Genomic DNA, 18280 nt, shown 5'->3' on the forward strand with positions numbered 1-18280 from the left:
CAGTCAATCTACGTTCCTACTCTCACCTATGGTCATGAGCTGTGGGTCATGACCGAAAGGACAAGATCCCGGATACAAGCGGCCGAAATGAGCTTTCTCCGCAGGGTGGCTGGGCGATCCCTTAGAGATAGGGTGAGAAGCTCGGTCACTCGGGAGGAGCTCAGAGTAGAGCCGCTGCTCCTCCACATCGAGAGGGGTCAGTTGAGGTGGCTCGGGCATCTTTTCCGGATGCCTCCTGGACGCCTTCCCGGGAAGGTGTTCCGGGCATGTCCCACCGGGAGGAGACCCCGGGGAAGACCTAGGACACGCTGGAGAGACTATGTCTCCCGGCTGGCCTGGGAACGCCTCGGTGTCCCCCCGGAAGAGCTGGAGGAAGTGTCTAGGGAGAGGGAAGTCTGGGCATCCCTGCTTAGACTGCTGCCCCCGCGACCCGGCCCCGGATAAGCGGTAGAAGATGGATGGATGGATGGATGGATGGATGGATGTTTTCAGTTTGAATATAAAATATAGAAATTATTTTTAAAAATCAAGTTGATTACCCAGCTGGAGCGCAGGCTGAGAATAGCGTTGTCATGACTGGATCATGAAACTATCATCAGTCATGCCCTCTCGTACCTTACGCACACCACGCCCACTTAGATCAGATATCACATCAACATGTCAGCCGGAGGGGTACCGAGGGTCATCGCTTTCGGCTTCAAGAATTGTTCACAAGATGGCAAAAGACGAACAGCGCTTTGCAAGACATGCAACATTAACAGCCATTCTGCCCAGTAAGTGCTTGTCAATTTGTTAATGTTATCTGGTTAGTTGGTAGTTAGCTAATGTAATAATAGCTAAAGTAGCCATAAGGTTTTATCAGCGATTTCAGGCCCAAAAAAGGCCCAAATATAAATGATCACATTCATCTAATCTTTCCTAACGATGAGTGAGTGTGTGTGTGTGTGTGCGTTTGATTTATATTACATTGTGGGAACCAAATGTCCCCACAAGAATAGTAAAACCTGAGATCACCTCCATTGTGGGGACCAGCCAGCGGTCCCCATGAGGGGAATGGGTAAATAAACATACTAAATAATATTTTTTTGAAAATGTAAAAATGCAGAAAGTTTTCTGTGATGGGTAGGTTTAGGGGTAGGGTTAGTGTAAGGGGACAGAATATACAGTTTGTACTGTATAAAAACCATTAAGTCTATGGAGAGTCCCCACAAAGATAGTGAACCAGACGTGTGTGTGTGTTTGTGTGTGTGTGTGTGTGTGTGTGTGTGTGTGTGTGTGTGTGTGTGTGAGAGAGAGAGAGAGAGAGTGTGTGAGAGTGAGTGTGTGTGAGAGAGAGGAGAAATGTAACAAAGTTTAATGTTGTAAGTAAACTGTGTTTGAGAGAGAGAGAGAGAGAGAGAGAGAGAGAGAGAGAGAGGTGTTCAGAGAGGAGTCTGTTGGATGTTAAGCTGTTATTTGTTTTATGGACTCAATGTTGACAATTTAAAACATTTCAAACACTGTTGGCAGAAGTGAAAAATACATAATTTTATGAAGTTACAATTTTGTTTGATTCCATGATGTATTTTACTGAACATGAGTATTTACAATGCAAATCCAAATTATTGTAATTTACTGACAGTTAGGCTACTTATATCTTGTCTTTTCACTTTATTAAGATCAGATTCTGCAGGTAAAATTACAATAATAAGGTGACTTGACTTGGACTTGACTTGACCTACTACAGGACTTGACTTGACTTGACATAGCCTGTGACTTGACTTGACTTGACTTGCCCAAGAAAAAAATACTTGGGACTAACTTGAGACTTGAAGGTTAAGACTTGAGACTTACTTGAGACTTACACATGTGTGACTTGGTCCCATCTCTGTGAAAATCCTGTCATCATTTACTCACCCTCAAGTTGTTCCAATCCTGTAGGGTTTCTCTGTCCTGCTGAACACAACATAAGATATTTTGAAGAGTATCGGTAACCAAACAGTTGATTGACCCCACTGACATCCATCATATTTTTTACCCCCATACTATGGAGGTCAATGGGGTCCATCAACTGTTTGGTTACCGATACTCTTCAAAATATCTTATTTTGTGTTCAGCAGGAGAAAGAAACTCATACAGGGCCATGAACTATTTGTTTGGTGTTTACTATTCCTTTAAAAGTACTAAACTGAAAGAAGGTCATGTGTGTTTTGGTGATTAAACCAAATGTTCCGTTACATATTACAATCATCTTGTGTTTTGAAACATTGATTATGTGGACTGAAAATGTGCATAACTGTAATGAAAGCATGGATCAGGTTTTGAAAGAATGACTAGCTGGGTTACAAGTGTGATCAGTTTGGATTTTTTTAGCTAAGAGTTTTGAAAATTGTAAAAATTTAATAAATACTTTTTTTTTACTAAAACAAGAGAAATTATCAAGACGAAAATATAGCAACGAAAAAACATCCTGCAATTATAAATGCTTAACAACATAATTTACCAATAAAGCCATTATCTGCAGTATATTTATCTATATAAAACGGGTAGTTCCAGTCCTTGGTTCTGATTAACGTTAGTGGGGTTTTTTTCCAGATAAAACTAGTGATCGACCGATATATCGGTCAGCCGATATATCGGGCCGATATTTGCGGGTTTGACGTGTATCGGCATCGGCCGATACGCGGCTGCTGCGTTCGCCGATAGTTTTTTCCCGGCATTATTTACAGACAGGCGTCCGCAGGCAGCTTTGTGTTGCTGGAGACGCTGCACGTGCAGCCCATGCACTGCCCCTCCCACACTAGCACAAGTTTTAAACTTTCAAAGCATCTTTTAACTGTTTGACTTAGCTGAAATATTGCCATACACTTTGAAAGTGGAAACACGTTGCTCTATATGTGTGTGCAACTATAGCTAAGCAAGTTTGAGGGTCCAAATGGAAAACGCGAATGCCGAATATATGCTTGTCATTGTATTTAGGGAGCTGCAAATAGCTAAGTTTGAGGCTATCCATATGCATACGGCAGCTGTTACAAACACTGGTCATAGGATTAAATAATGCCGACGTTGGTTCGTGATTCCGTGATATTTGTGGGAGTTTTATTCAGCGAGGTGGTCGAACTCAGTCAGAACACTCCCTGAGGTAAAAGAATCGACGCGGTTGCGACACGCATGCGATGCAGCGCGCTCGTTTGTCCCGGCGCTCATATGCCGTGGTGAGATGAAAAGTTGAAAACATTTAAACTTTTCAGAATGCCGCAAGCGCACGCAGGTTATGTGACAAAAAAACGGACCTTTCCATGACAACATCGAAAGCTCGGCCGAGCAGCTGATCAAAGCTGGACAGGGCAGGTTTTTATTTTTCATCTCCATAAATATATGTGACGTTAGTCGTAAAGGGCTTGAAATAAATTAATCCTTACTTCCTCGTCATCATGATTAGAGTGCAGTTCATAGTTGCATAGCAACGACAGACGCCACGGGAGTGCAAGCGCTTGTAGAAAGGAGAAAGCGTCGCGGCTGTGCTTACTGTCACGGGTGACAAAATGCTGGGAAAAGCGGAACCTTTCTTTTCTCTTTCTATGTCCCCGAGGGGAGTTATTTTGGTGTAACATCTCACTCCGGTTCCGGGTGTAGCGGAGATATTGCGCAAACTAATTACAGCTGATGCACGACAGGTGGGAGGGAGAGAGAGGAGCGGTGTTTGTACAGGCTTTCCGCTTCACAAGAGGAGGATAAAAGAGCCATTCAGAGTCGAGTTAGGGCGAAGGTTGGAACTGGTAAAGGTCAATCGGTGTTCAGTTGATCAGTTGTTTGGCTGGGTCTCTGTCGTTGTGTTTTGGGGTAGAAGATCGCCGGTTTGGACGCTTACATTGGACGCTGTCATCCTGGAAATTCGTGTAAGTGAGGAACTGCTATTTGAGTCTGTCGTTTGGAGCTGCTTGTGGAAAATTACTGGATTGAATTGTGGCTTGGATCTGCGCTGGAAGAGGAAAAGAGAAAGATAAGTGAATTAAATTACATCGTTGAATTAAATGTAAAGCTTGAAGCAAAGACTGTGAATGTGAAACTTACTATTGAGGAGGACATCTGTTTCAGATGCGCTGGAGAGAATGGAGAGTTGAATATTCCCATTGAAATGCATGGACGAAGCGAGTTTTTCTGATCAGCCCTACTGTGTGTGAGTGATTTGCAGTTGTTTGCCTTACCTGATGCACGCTGAATTAATGCTGTGGATTTGTAGTGGACACGAGTGCTGTGTGCTATGCTGAGAAGAGTCTCCCAACGCCTGCTTTCATTTTTGTGAAATGATCTACTTGTCCTCATCCAAAATTCAGAACGATGCAACTGAACTGGTGAAGTAATGCTTTGTATTATCCTCTCTTCCACTGAGTATTGTTGTGAAGTAATCCCTTATTGAAGGCTCCTGTTAACCCTCTCTCTCTCTGAAATTACAAGTCTCGTGAAGAACCGTATGGCTGTGGAAAAGTCTGAACCGTTATACTTAGTGATGGAGCCCTGAAGATGTATAACATCGCTGATAAAGTCGCAATTTCCTTTTTATGTCTTGACGAGAGAAACTGCTGTTGAGAGAAGAAACCTCACCTGTTACCTACCGTCTGAGTCCTGCAGATGTGCAGCAACGCTGTGAAGTGAGTTTTAAAGTCACAATTTCCCTTTTAGATCCTGACGAGAGAATCTGCTGATAAGAGAAGAAACCTTACCTGTGACCTACCGCCTGAGTCCTGCAGATGTGCAGCAACGCTGTGAAGTGAGTTTTAAAGTCACAATTCCCCTCTCACGTCCTGTTAAGAGAATCTGCTGTTAAGAGAAGAAACCTTACCTGTGACCTACCGCCTGAGTCCTGCAGATGTGCAGCAACGCTGTGAAGTGAGTTTTAAAGTCACAATTTCCCTCTCACGACCTGTTAAGAGAATCTGCTGTTAAGAGAAGAAACCTCACCTGTTACCTACCGCCTGAGTCCTGCAGATGTGCAGCAACGCTGTGAAGTGAGTTTTAAAGTCACAATTTCCCTCTCACGACCTGTTAAGAGAATCTGCTGTTAAGAGAAGAAACCTTACCTGTTACCTACCGCCTGAGTCCTGCAGATGTGCAGCAACGCTGTGAAGTGAGTTTTAAAGTCACAATTTCCCTCTCACGACCTGTTAAGAGAATCTGCTGTTAAGAGAAGAAACCTTACCTGTTACCTACCGCCTGAGACCTGCAGATGTGCAGCAACGCTGTGAAGTGAGTTTTAGAGTCACAATTCCCCTCTCACGTCCTGTTAAGAGAATCTGCTGTTAAGAGAAGAAACCTTACCTGTTACCTACCGCCTGAGTCCTGCAGATGTGCAGCAACGCTGTGAAGTGAGTTTTAAAGTCACAATTCCCCTTTCACGTCCTGTTAAGAGAATCTGCTGTTGAAGAAGTAAACATTACTTGTTACTTATCGTTTGAGTCCTGCAGACGTGCAGCAACGCCGTGGAGTAAGCCTTCCTAGCCACTATCGTTCCATTGTGCCCCGAAGACAGTGGAAAATCGTTTCAGCGGCTACTCCGGTCCAATAGCTCGAGAAGACAGGAGTTGCTCATTCTTTCTTCAAGTTGATTATTATTCAATAAAGATTGTTACCTTTGAACCAAATTACCTGCTTCCTCTTTTGTCCATCTGTTGCGTGCCTGTGGTGTTGGCTCCTCACGGTGGTGTCTGGAGTCAGGGGCGGCTGGTCATCCGAGTCCGCCCCGGCCTGCACCGGTGACACAATTTGGCGTAAGTCGGCAGGATTGCCACCGTGAGTTGTAGCGGCCACAGGTACGCGATGGTGGACGAAGAGGTCCCACCAGTTCGCTCGCAAGTAATGCCCATTATGATGGGAGCCCCTTGGGCACAACGCTATGGAGGACCAGGATCGGAGCTGAGTTTTCAGGACTGGAAAGCGCAGACGGAATATCTGGCTGGATTACAAGGACTGAGCGCATCGCAAAAGGTACAGTTTGTGCTAGGATCGTTAGAAGGAGAAGCCAAAAGGGAAGTTCTTGCTGCATCAGAAGCCACGCGGGCCACTGTGAAGAATGTCTTTGATTTCTTGTCTGGAGTATATGGAGATTCTACCCCGGTAGCCATCCTTCGTGCCCAGTTCTTTAACTGTCAGCAGGGGCCTCAGCAGACTCTGCGAGCATACTCCCTGAAACTGCGAGAGCAGTTTGGCCGGCTGAAAGGTCGACAAGATCATGGACTGGGAGAAGGAGAGGGCTTATTGAGAGACCAGTTTGTTTTGGGGCTGCGTGAAGGACCGGTGCGCCAGGGCATACGGCTCCAGCTTCGACGAGACCCCACTATGTCTTTTGAGGCTCTTCGACAAGAGGCCTTGGCGTTGGAGTCAGATCAGGGAGAGACGACTCGGACACCGGTTCGTGTGGCGGCCAGCAGCGCCACAGTGCCCGCGCCTGTTGAGTCAAGTGAGTGGAAGCAGACATTGAGGACAGAATTACTGGAGGATGTTAAGGGACAGATGGCAGAGTTGTCTCGGAGTCTTTTGGGTGAGCTTCATCGAGGTCGAGTCGAAGGTGGACCGATGGTGCGAGGAAGATCATATTCAGAGGAGGGGCCAAGACCTGTACGCCGCCCTCCGCGTCCGACGGGCCCCCGGTTTCAGTGGGATCATCAGGGTCGACCCATCTGTATCAATTGTGGAAATCCGGGACACATCAGCCGCCAGTGCGACCGTCGTCGAAGCTCTCAAGGGGGTTTTTAGTCCCACCGGTCACTGTGGGTCAAGTGGCCGGGACCCCTTCAAGAGACCCTTGTTCTGTTCCTGTGATGAGAGACGACTGGGTTGGGCGTTGTCCCACCGTAGAAGTTCAAGTTAATGGAATGAAGATTAATTGTCTGGTCGATACAGGTTCTCAGGTCACATTGTTTTCAGAAAGTCTGGCTCTGGAGCTATTCGCGGATCATCGGCTTCACAGGACGGAAACTTCAAGACTCACATTACGTGGAGCGAATGGATTGGATATTCCTTATACTGGGTACATCGTGGTAGACTTTCTGGTTCGAGGGGTTCCTGTCCACCAGAAAGGTGTTGTCATTGTTCGAGACCATTGCTTGGGTCTCCATCGAGCACTGCTAGGGATGAATGTCATTCTGGATTGTTGGGAAGACCTGTTTAACGGTCGACCGACCCGAACATCTCCGTTGGCAGCAAGGCAGGACTGGGACCGGATCCTGGCCGATTGTCAAAGAGTCCATGCGGCCAGTCAGGTGCAAGAGCGGGAAGATATCGGTCGAGTCATCTGCCGGTATGCTCTGTCTGTTCCAGCCCGGAGTGAGGCTGTTCTTTGGGTCCGAGTGCCGGCTGGACCCCGTGAGTCAGGTAACTGTGTCCTGGTAGAGCCTCATGAAGATTGTCAACCCATCGAAGTAGCCCATGGACTAGCGGTCATACGACGAGGGCGAGTTTCAGTGAAGGTGCGAAACGCCCATCCCTACCCAGTACTCCTTCGTCGACACCAACGGCTGGTTCGAGTTTCATCTGTCCGTCCTGTCCAAGTCCAAGAGCAACAAGATGTCTGTTTCAGGCAGGTGAGCCCTGCGGTGGTAGAAGTTGCCGTCCGTCCAGTGGAGGCCAGTACAGGCCCTGTGAGAGGAGGAATGCCGACCCATTTGATGGGGGAGTCTTTGAAGGGTGAGGACCTGGAAGAAGGACAAGTGTTACAGCTCCAGGAGCTCCTGAAGAGGTGGAAACATGTGTTCTCAACCCATGAGGAAGACTATGGTTGTACAGGAGTGATTAAGCACCAAATACCCACCGGAGAAGCAACACCTAGTCGGGAGCGGTACCGTCCGGTGCCCCCCACTCTCTACACTGAAGTCCGCGCTCTGCTAAAAGGGATGCTAGATGGAGGGATTGTTCGAGAAAGTAGTAGTCCATGGGCAGCCCCGATTGTCCTAGTACGGAAGAAAACGGGAGCCTGGAGATTTTGTGTTGACTACCGCAAGCTCAATAGTGTGACCAAGAAAGATGCATTCCCGTTGCCGCGAATCGAAGATTCACTCACGAGTTTGACTCAAGCAGCATGGTATTCGACCTTGGATTTGGCCAGCGGATACTGGCAAGTACAGATGGATGACCGCGATAGAGAGAAGACTGCCTTCACCACACCGTTCGGGCTATTCGAGTGGGACCGGATGCCGTTCGGGTTGTGCAACGCCCCCGCGACCTTCCAGCGACTTATGCAGCGATGCCTGGGAGGGCAACTAGTTGAATCCACGCTGGTCTATTTGGACGATGTAATCGTTTTTTCCCCTGACTTTCAAACTCACCTGCATCACTTAGAGAATGCCTTCCGGGCCATGGAGAAATATGGGCTAAAATTGAGACCAGAAAAATGCCAGTTGTTTCGCAAAGAGGTACAGTTCCTGGGACATCGAGTCAGCGCTGCCGGTATATCCCCTGATCCAGAGAAAGTTGCAGCAGTCCAAGGCTGGGAGCCCCCACGAACGGTGAGACAAGTGCGGTCCTTCCTAGGCTTCGTAGGATATTATCGACGATTTATTAAAGGATTCTCTGGGCTTGCTAAGCCATTGAACCAGCTTCTTGCTGGTACTGGACGTTCCCGTGGCAAAGGCTCATCGACAGTGCAATGGGGCGCAGCATGTGAAACGGCCTTCCAAAATCTGAAGCAGGAACTTTTGGGGGCCCCTATCCTGGCCTATGCAGACTTCACTCAGCCGTTTCTCCTGTATACCGATGCCAGCAATGCAGGATTGGGGGCGGTATTAGCCCAAGAGCAACAAGGAGTGGAGAAGGTAATCGCTTATGCCAGTCGAAGTTTACATCCTGCAGAGCGGAACGCAGCAAACTACAGTTCCTTCAAGATAGAGTTGCTAGCCATGAAATGGGCCATGGCCGAGAAATTCAAAGACTACCTGTGGGGAGCTAAGGTGACTGTGATCACGGACAACAATCCTCTAGTTCATTTACAGACTGCCAAGTTGGGAGCAGTGGAGCAGCGGTGGGTGGCTCAGCTTGCTAATTATGACTATCAGCTCAAGTATCGACCCGGCAGAGAAAACGCGAATGCTGATGCATTGTCCAGACTCCCAGCCATTCAGAGAAACGGTCAAACGCACCTCGATGCCCCCGGTCAAGAGGATGAATTGTTGGTGGCGGTCGTGGAAGCTCCCGGGACCCAGGGGGACATTCCGTCCAGTTGGGGATGGGACCCCGGACGGTGGAGCAGGTTACAGCAAGGAGACGAAGACCTGTGTCAGGTCGCCTCGCATCTCAGGCGAGGATTCAGGCTGCGAGCTGGGGAAAGGCAGGCTCAGACAGTGGGAGTACAACAGCTCCTGAAACAGTGGAAGAGACTGCGGATCAGAGGAGGGGTAATTTGCCGTTCACTGCGAGATCCAAAAACTCAGGAAACCAGGTATCAAGTGGTGGTTCCAGAGGACCAAGTCCAAGAGCTGTTGAATGCCTATCACACCCATGCTGGCCATCAAGGCCAAGAAAAGACTTTGTCACTGTTGAGGAGGTATTTCTACTGGTCAAGGATGGAGAAGAAAGTTGAAGAGTTTGTTCAGAGTTGTCCACGGTGCACGCTGTTCAAACTCCGGAAGGAACCTCGAGCCCCACTGGTTCCCTTTCGGCCGAAGGCACCTCTGCACATCATAGGGATTGATTTCCTGACTCTAGGGAGACCCGCAGATCGATATCAAAACATCCTGGTAATGACGGATCTGTTCACCAAGTACGCTTGGGCCGTCCCCACGGTAGACCAGACGGCAGTGACTACGGCCAATGCCCTTTGGAGAACGGTAATACAGCCGTTTGGCTGTCCAGAGACCCTCCATTCGGACCAAGGTCCAAACTTCGAGTCCCGAGTCATACAGGAGCTGAGCCAGCTCTATGGTTGTCGAAAGACACACACAACTTCGTATCATCCCCAAGGTAACGGGGGATGCGAAAGATTCAATCAGACCCTGTTAGGGCTGTTGGGAACGTTGGAGAGTGAGCAGCAGTGTCAGTGGGCCGAGAGCCTCCCTACGTTACTACAAGCCTATAATAATAGCGTGCACAGCATCACCGGGTATGCCCCTTCTTACCTCATGTTTGGGCGTCATCTACGTCTACCTGTAGACTTGCTTCTGGGCACCGAGGCCACCGAAGGAGAGTACAACACAACGGACTGGGTAAATCGACACCATCAACAACTACTAAATGCCTACAAGCGAGTTTCAGACCATTTGAGTGCTGCAGCAGCTAAGAACAAGCGACTGTATGATCGAACTGCCAGAGAAGCCCCTTTACTGCCTGGAGAGCGAGTGCTGGTAAGGGACAACCGACGTCCAGGGAAAGGAAAGCTCCATGATCGTTGGGAATCGACACCATATGTGGTGGAGCACCGGCAGGGGCCTGATGCTCCAGTCTATTCGGTACGGCCTGAGGGAAAACCGGGACCTATACGAGTGCTTCATCGAAATTTGCTCCGTCCATGTCCGAACTATCCACAGCCAGCGGCTGAAATACAAAGTGCGCCGCTTGCTCCCAAGGTGCCCATGGTAGGGTGGGCAATAGTCCCAGGGAATCCCGAAGCGGAGGCCCGAGCGGCTTCACCCACGCCACCCCGACGGTCCCAGCGGGACAACCAAGGACAGCCGCCTGAGAGATATGGCGAATGGCATTAGAGAAGACCGGTTCCAGGGACTAGAACCGATTGGCAAGGGGGGATGTCACGGGTGACAAAATGCTGGGAAAAGCGGAACCTTTCTTTTCTCTTTCTATGTCCCCGAGGGGAGTTATTTTGGTGTAACATCTCACTCCGGTTCCGGGTGTAGCGGAGATATTGCGCAAACTAATTACAGCTGATGCACGACAGGTGGGAGGGAGAGAGAGGAGCGGTGTTTGTACAGGCTTTCCGCTTCACAAGAGGAGGATAAAAGAGCCATTCAGAGTCGAGTTAGGGCGAAGGTTGGAACTGGTAAAGGTCAATCGGTGTTCAGTTGATCAGTTGTTTGGCTGGGTCTCTGTCGTTGTGTTTTGGGGTAGAAGATCGCCGGTTTGGACGCTTACATTGGACGCTGTCATCCTGGAAATTCGTGTAAGTGAGGAACTGCTATTTGAGTCTGTCGTTTGGAGCTGCTTGTGGAAAATTACTGGATTGAATTGTGGCTTGGATCTGCGCTGGAAGAGGAAAAGAGAAAGATAAGTGAATTAAATTACATCGTTGAATTAAATGTAAAGCTTGAAGCAAAGACTGTGAATGTGAAACTTACTATTGAGGAGGACATCTGTTTCAGATGCGCTGGAGAGAATGGAGAGTTGAATATTCCCATTGAAATGCATGGACGAAGCGAGTTTTTCTGATCAGCCCTACTGTGTGTGAGTGATTTGCAGTTGTTTGCCTTACCTGATGCACGCTGAATTAATGCTGTGGATTTGTAGTGGACACGAGTGCTGTGTGCTATGCTGAGAAGAGTCTCCCAACGCCTGCTTTCATTTTTGTGAAATGATCTACTTGTCCTCATCCAAAATTCAGAACGATGCAACTGAACTGGTGAAGTAATGCTTTGTATTATCCTCTCTTCCACTGAGTATTGTTGTGAAGTAATCCCTTATTGAAGGCTCCTGTTAACCCTCTCTCTCTCTGAAATTACAAGTCTCGTGAAGAACCGTATGGCTGTGGAAAAGTCTGAACCGTTATACTTAGTGATGGAGCCCTGAAGATGTATAACATCGCTGATAAAGTCGCAATTTCCTTTTTATGTCTTGACGAGAGAAACTGCTGTTGAGAGAAGAAACCTCACCTGTTACCTACCGTCTGAGTCCTGCAGATGTGCAGCAACGCTGTGAAGTGAGTTTTAAAGTCACAATTTCCCTTTTAGATCCTGACGAGAGAATCTGCTGATAAGAGAAGAAACCTTACCTGTGACCTACCGCCTGAGTCCTGCAGATGTGCAGCAACGCTGTGAAGTGAGTTTTAAAGTCACAATTCCCCTCTCACGTCCTGTTAAGAGAATCTGCTGTTAAGAGAAGAAACCTTACCTGTGACCTACCGCCTGAGTCCTGCAGATGTGCAGCAACGCTGTGAAGTGAGTTTTAAAGTCACAATTTCCCTCTCACGACCTGTTAAGAGAATCTGCTGTTAAGAGAAGAAACCTCACCTGTTACCTACCGCCTGAGTCCTGCAGATGTGCAGCAACGCTGTGAAGTGAGTTTTAAAGTCACAATTTCCCTCTCACGACCTGTTAAGAGAATCTGCTGTTAAGAGAAGAAACCTTACCTGTTACCTACCGCCTGAGTCCTGCAGATGTGCAGCAACGCTGTGAAGTGAGTTTTAAAGTCACAATTTCCCTCTCACGACCTGTTAAGAGAATCTGCTGTTAAGAGAAGAAACCTTACCTGTTACCTACCGCCTGAGACCTGCAGATGTGCAGCAACGCTGTGAAGTGAGTTTTAGAGTCACAATTCCCCTCTCACGTCCTGTTAAGAGAATCTGCTGTTAAGAGAAGAAACCTTACCTGTTACTTATCGTTTGAGTCCTGCAGACGTGCAGCAACGCCGTGGAGTAAGCCTTCCTAGCCACTATCGTTCCATTGTGCCCCGAAGACAGTGGAAAATCGTTTCAGCGGCTACTCCGGTCCAATAGCTCGAGAAGACAGGAGTTGCTCATTCTTTCTTCAAGTTGATTATTATTCAATAAAGATTGTTACCTTTGAACCAAATTACCTGCTTCCTCTTTTGTCCATCTGTTGCGTGCCTGTGGTGTTGGCTCCTCACGGTGGTGTCTGGAGTCAGGGGCGGCTGGTCATCCGAGTCCGCCCCGGCCTGCACCGGTGACATTACCACACGTTTTTAGACGCGATATGTGAACAGTCCCTAATTCATAATAAACTGAGAATCTATTTAGTTTAAAATCGTTTTTGTTTTGTTTAAAATGGTGATCACAATTACATATCAGACAACTACACAGAGTAACATGTTCCAGTCTATTTATATAAAAAAAAATTTGAATCATTAATTCAAACACGTTTAAAACGAATTAATTCAGTCTCATTCATAAATACCTGTTTAATTAATGGATGATTCACCGTTTTTTAATGAAGAGTCTTCTTGAATAAATGATTAAATGGATTTTTTTAAATCTTTTAGAATTTATTTTCAGAATTTGAATTATGCTTAAATATTTATTTTCAGTATTTTCAGCACTGAACTTTTTTTTTTACTTGTTCTACCTCACATGTTTTTAATATTTGTCAAATCTCAAATATTGTTGTTTTTTTTAAGTTCAATAAATGTTCCTTTTTTAAGTTCAATAAATGTTCCTTTTATAAGTTCAATAAATGTTCCTTATTTTAAATTGAGACTTGTAACATTTGTTATCATCATTGTGTCATTTTTATGATGTAAATTGAGTGAGCAAAAGCAGTATCGGCTCCAAATATCGGCCCAAGAAAATCGGCAGCCCGTATCGGTCATCGGCTAAGGCTGATGAAAAAAAATCGGTATCGGCATTGGCACTAAAAAATCCATATCGGTCGATCCCTAGATAAAACACGGCAATGATCGCTTCAATGGTTCAACATTTCACTGCACAACACCCCTAGCAACCATCTTAGCAACATAAACATAAACTTCTCATTGATATTGTTCATTGAAGCTTATAGAGTAGAGTATTACGAGAGTACCTGCATTTACAGTAGATATAGTCATATATTCATAATAAAAATCTGTTTGAATGTCCGCTGCAATATCTTGAACTTTTAACAGTTAAGGGGTTTTCCCGTGCCCTGACACCCTAGTCATTTGCGTCTGACAGACTGTCTCATAAAGACAGTCTTTGCCGCCATCTAATGGCGAAATAATGTAAATATAGTTGTTCCTACCTCTGATGTCGCGCGATGCAGCAGATTCACTTCTCCACACTGCATTCACTCACCGAACTCTTGACTGAGTGCTTATGACGTCACAAAGGCCGCGCCAGAACTCCTGAGGATGGAAATGGTTATTATTTAAATGTTCTAGTTGTTGATTCAAACAATTACATGAACCTTTTTTTTTTTTTTTTATCACGTGTGAATGTTTTAAATTACTTTTATATATAGATTTTGATTTACCCTGCCAGCTCTAGACTTTCAATCTAAAACTATGAAAATTCATTGTAAAACTATGATAAACCTAAAATAAATAAATATATAACATTTGAATAGCCTATTTATCAAGTGAAAATGATTTCTTAAAAAAGTTATTGTTTCCAGTTACCAAAGAGCCAACAAAATGAAATGAGGTGAACAGTATACATAAAAACCAGGTACATTTCACATATAAAATATTTTTATTCTGCTGTTTTTGTCAAATTATGCACAAATAAAAAGATAATTTGTTAGTAGTTAATATAAAATATTATTGGTTTGTATTCATTCACCATCGTCAATTTCAACACTGAATATTATCAAAAAGAATACATATTATTTTTTTAGTTGGCCCATTGACTTCAATTTTAAAACATGTTTGCTCAACTAGTTTCATAGTTCATTCAACTGAGAAGTTTTATTTAGTCCAACATTTAGAAATCTAGTGTGAAGATTCTGTCAATTACAAATGACAAAAAACAGTTTATTGTTTATCATTTTATTTGTTACATGTTATATGATAATAGGAATAGTTGTTGAATTAGTTACTAAGCAATTTTATACTGACGCTGCTAACATAAAATACTTAACTGCCAAAAGATACATACAATTATTTGCATTTAAAGCACAAAAAAAAAAAAAAAAAAAAAAAACATTTTTTTTTTCTCAGCATGGAATAGTTCAATCAACAGATGCTTGACATACGCATGTTGAAATACAAATACAAAATTAAAATGTAGTCAACTGAAATGTGCTTAAACACTACCGATTTGTTTATATACAAACTCTTCAAAAAATGTCATCTTAAAAAATGAAAATGTACAGTTCACTTCACCTCTGAACCGTTACGAGCATCAAGACACCGTTATAGACTTGAAGCAACATCCAGTCTAAAGAGTCTATTTAGTCTGTTACAAAATCTATATTTACTGACAAATTTCCTGAATAAAGACTGAAAACCAATTAAGTATAAACTGTCTTTTACATTAAAATGTACAAAAACCCGTTGCTATAAGCATACTTACCATACTCAACTACATTAAAGATCATGATGTTTAATGTCAGAAATGTCAGACTTTAATCTGCAGGAAAACTAGGCTAGATCTGGTTGTGCTGAAGCTCTCTCTCACTCCTGATGTTCAAAACAAACAGTCAACACTTTGTTAAAACTTCGCTCAGCCCAAAAGACCGGGACAGGAGAAGGAGAAGGACCAGGACACTAAAAGTGTTTGTAGAATAATCTTAATTACTTCTCAATGCTCAGTCGGACTTCATCTGACCAGCACAAATTCAACAAGTGTTCATGAAGACAATGGGAAATTACTGCTTCACAACATCATCCCGTGACGTTAAACACCTTCAAATTGAGACATATTTGTACAACACAGCACAAAACATACGACAGAGATAAAGTAATATGAAAAAAGATTTCAAATAGCATGAATGAAGGGCAATGCAGATGTATGTTTGCTCTCTTAAAGGGGTCATCGGATGCCCATTTTCCACAAGTTGGTATGATTCTTTAGGGTCTTCATGTAAAGTGTGTAACGTATACTAAAATTCCTCAATGGGTGTGTAAAACAACACCCTTTTTACCTCCTCCAAAACAGCTCTGTTCACAGCGACCCGTTTCGGTGCATGTCTCTTTAAATGATAATGAGCAACTGCTCACCCATGAGGGGTGTCCACCATAGACAGTATAAGAAGTGGACAGAGCCATCTCATTGGAACTCAATTGAGACAAGTGAAGCCCATTTTTAGCGATTTTTTTGGACTTTCGTTCCTGACGCGCAGACTCAAACCGAGCTTGACGACGTAGATGTGACGTGAGCAACCCGTCTGTCTTCTAGTGGCTGTGGCATGAGAAATCTGAATCATTCCCTTCCGAATCTTGCAGAGACGGAGAGCGTGAGTAGGAGGTATCCACGAGCTAGGAGCAGGAGAAACTTTTGCTAGGTATTCTGATGAATTATTTTGTCATTTTGCCTCCATGTCCTCCCGATTGCCCGCGAGCTTCTCCTCCTGTCCATACGGTAATCTCTCTACTGTGCGACAGAGAGTCGCGTGGTTATGACGCAATCTTTAGCCTACTTTTACAAAAACTGCTTCTACGAGGCCATAACATAAGCTACAAGGTAATGGAGCATTTTATACATTGTTGTGTTTCTTTAGAAATAAATAATGGACAAATGGAGTCTTTAAACGCCTCAGATGTGAAGTTATTCGCTGTCAAAGTGACGCCAAAATGAATGGGAGTCAATGGGATGCTAACAGCAGGTGAAGTTCTGCTACAAGATGGTGGCACGCGGCCGGCTTCAACTTCCGGTCGACTTCCTTCCCGCTTGGTGTCCACACAAGACATTTTTAAGTGTTGCCTTGGGCCCAGTTTACACGTACATGGTTATTTTGAAAAACGAAGACGTTTCCCTTCGTTTGCGCCCTTCGTTTACACGCAAACGGAGAATTCGCCTCTGAAACCGATTCTTTCTAAAAACTCCGGCCAGAGTGGAGATTTTGAAAATCTTCGTTTGCATGTAAACTGAGACAAACGGATGTTTAGGCAGCCAACGTCACAGTGTGCCAGAGCTCGCACCTACGCCAAAAGTGCGACCTATGTTTACATTTTCATTTGGCTTTGGTGATCATGGAAGCGTTCAGAGTAGCAGTCACATTTATGTTGGTGCAAACTCTTTTCATGTTGTAGCAACAATGACATCTGCTTTTCACATTAAGTGAATCATGTGATGTCGAACACATCTTCTTTGTCCAAACAGCGCTGGTTAATAATTCCCCACGGAATAATTCACCAGCGCCGGGGTGTCTGTGGCCCCCCCCCCCCCAGTTCAGCGCGGACTCCCTGTGACTTTTACAACCTCACAGACTCGTGACATTCCACACACACACACACACACACACACACACACACACACACACACACACACACACACACACACACACACACACACACACACCCTTCATGTTTTATGGGGATTTTCCATAGAAATAATGATTTGTTTTACTGTACAAATGATATCCCCTAATCTGAAACCTCCCATTACAGAAAATGTTCTGCATTATGTATGATTTACAAGCTGTTTTCCTTGTGGGGACCAAAAAAATGTCCCCATAAGATCAATAAGCAGGTGAGTTTGATCAAGGTTGCTGCTAAACTCTGCAGGAAAATAGACCTCGAGGACCAGAGTTGAGAACCCCTGCCCTACACATTGATTGCAAATGTTCTGATTCTTTATTATTGTTGGGTAATTGTCACGGATCTGCCAGGCTGTCACATCAGCCATTCACACAACACACCTTCACCAGAGTACTGAACACTCACACCTGCACTTCATCTGCACCATCATCAAGCCAGCTACAAAAGCACACACCTCGTCTCACATCATTGTCTGGTCTTGTTTCTATGAAGTGCTTACCTGTTCTCCAGCGTTGGTACTCCAGTGTATTCCTCTCCTGTGTTCTCCTGTCATCATCCTGCATACTCACCAAACACGAAGAGGTGTGTGCGTCCATCCAGCCATCCGTCCAACTATCTATGATCTCCTGCACCTGTAAAACAATTAATTTCAACATTTAATAACACATTATTAAATTCAGAAGGATTTAATGGACCTGAGCTAACATGAACTAACAATGATCAGTTGTATTTTTTTTTAAACTAATGTTAACAAAGAATAACTATGGTAACAGATGTAGCTTTTGCTCAATGTTAATGTTGGTTAATGCATTAACTGACTTTACCTTATTGTAAAGTGTTACCTATTGTTCTTTATAATTCTTTATAACACTTGAATCAGTTTAAAACATTTGTTTACTTTATGTAGTTTTTGTGTGCATTACTTTATTGGATTGAAATATAATTTAGTTTGTTTTGTTTTAAGAAAAAATATATCCATCCATCCATCCATCTTCTTCCGCTTATCCGGGGCCGGGTCGCGGGGGCAGCAGTCTAAGCAGGGATGCCCAGACTTCCCTCTCCCTAGACACTTCCTCCAGCTCTTCCGGGGGGACCCCGAGGCGTTCCCAGGCCAGCCGGGAGACATAGTCCCTCCAGCGTGTCCTAGGTCTTCCCCGGGGTCTCTTCCCGGTGGGACATGCCCGGAACACCTTCCCGGGAAGGCGTCCAGGAGGCATCCGGAAAAGATGCCCGAGCC

General features: G+C 45.0%; 1 protein-coding gene and 1 long non-coding RNA gene across 2 annotated transcripts in view; one reads left to right on the forward strand and one right to left on the reverse strand.

Moving 5' to 3' along the window:
* Positions 1-18280, forward strand: part of LOC309505078 (uncharacterized protein) — a 298235-nt gene that overhangs the window by 179750 nt on the left and 100205 nt on the right. The window lies entirely within an intron of this gene.
* Positions 3394-13049, reverse strand: LOC309504856. The gene is made up of 3 exons (XR_014208206.1): positions 13008-13049; positions 12821-12881; positions 3394-3503 (listed from the first exon to the last, which is right to left on the reverse strand). It is a non-coding gene; the product is annotated as an uncharacterized lncRNA (long non-coding RNA).

Source organism: Leuciscus leuciscus, assembly GCF_965113295.1.
Source record: "Leuciscus leuciscus genome assembly, chromosome: 8".
NCBI classification, from domain to species: Eukaryota; Metazoa; Chordata; class Actinopteri; order Cypriniformes; family Leuciscidae; genus Leuciscus; species Leuciscus leuciscus.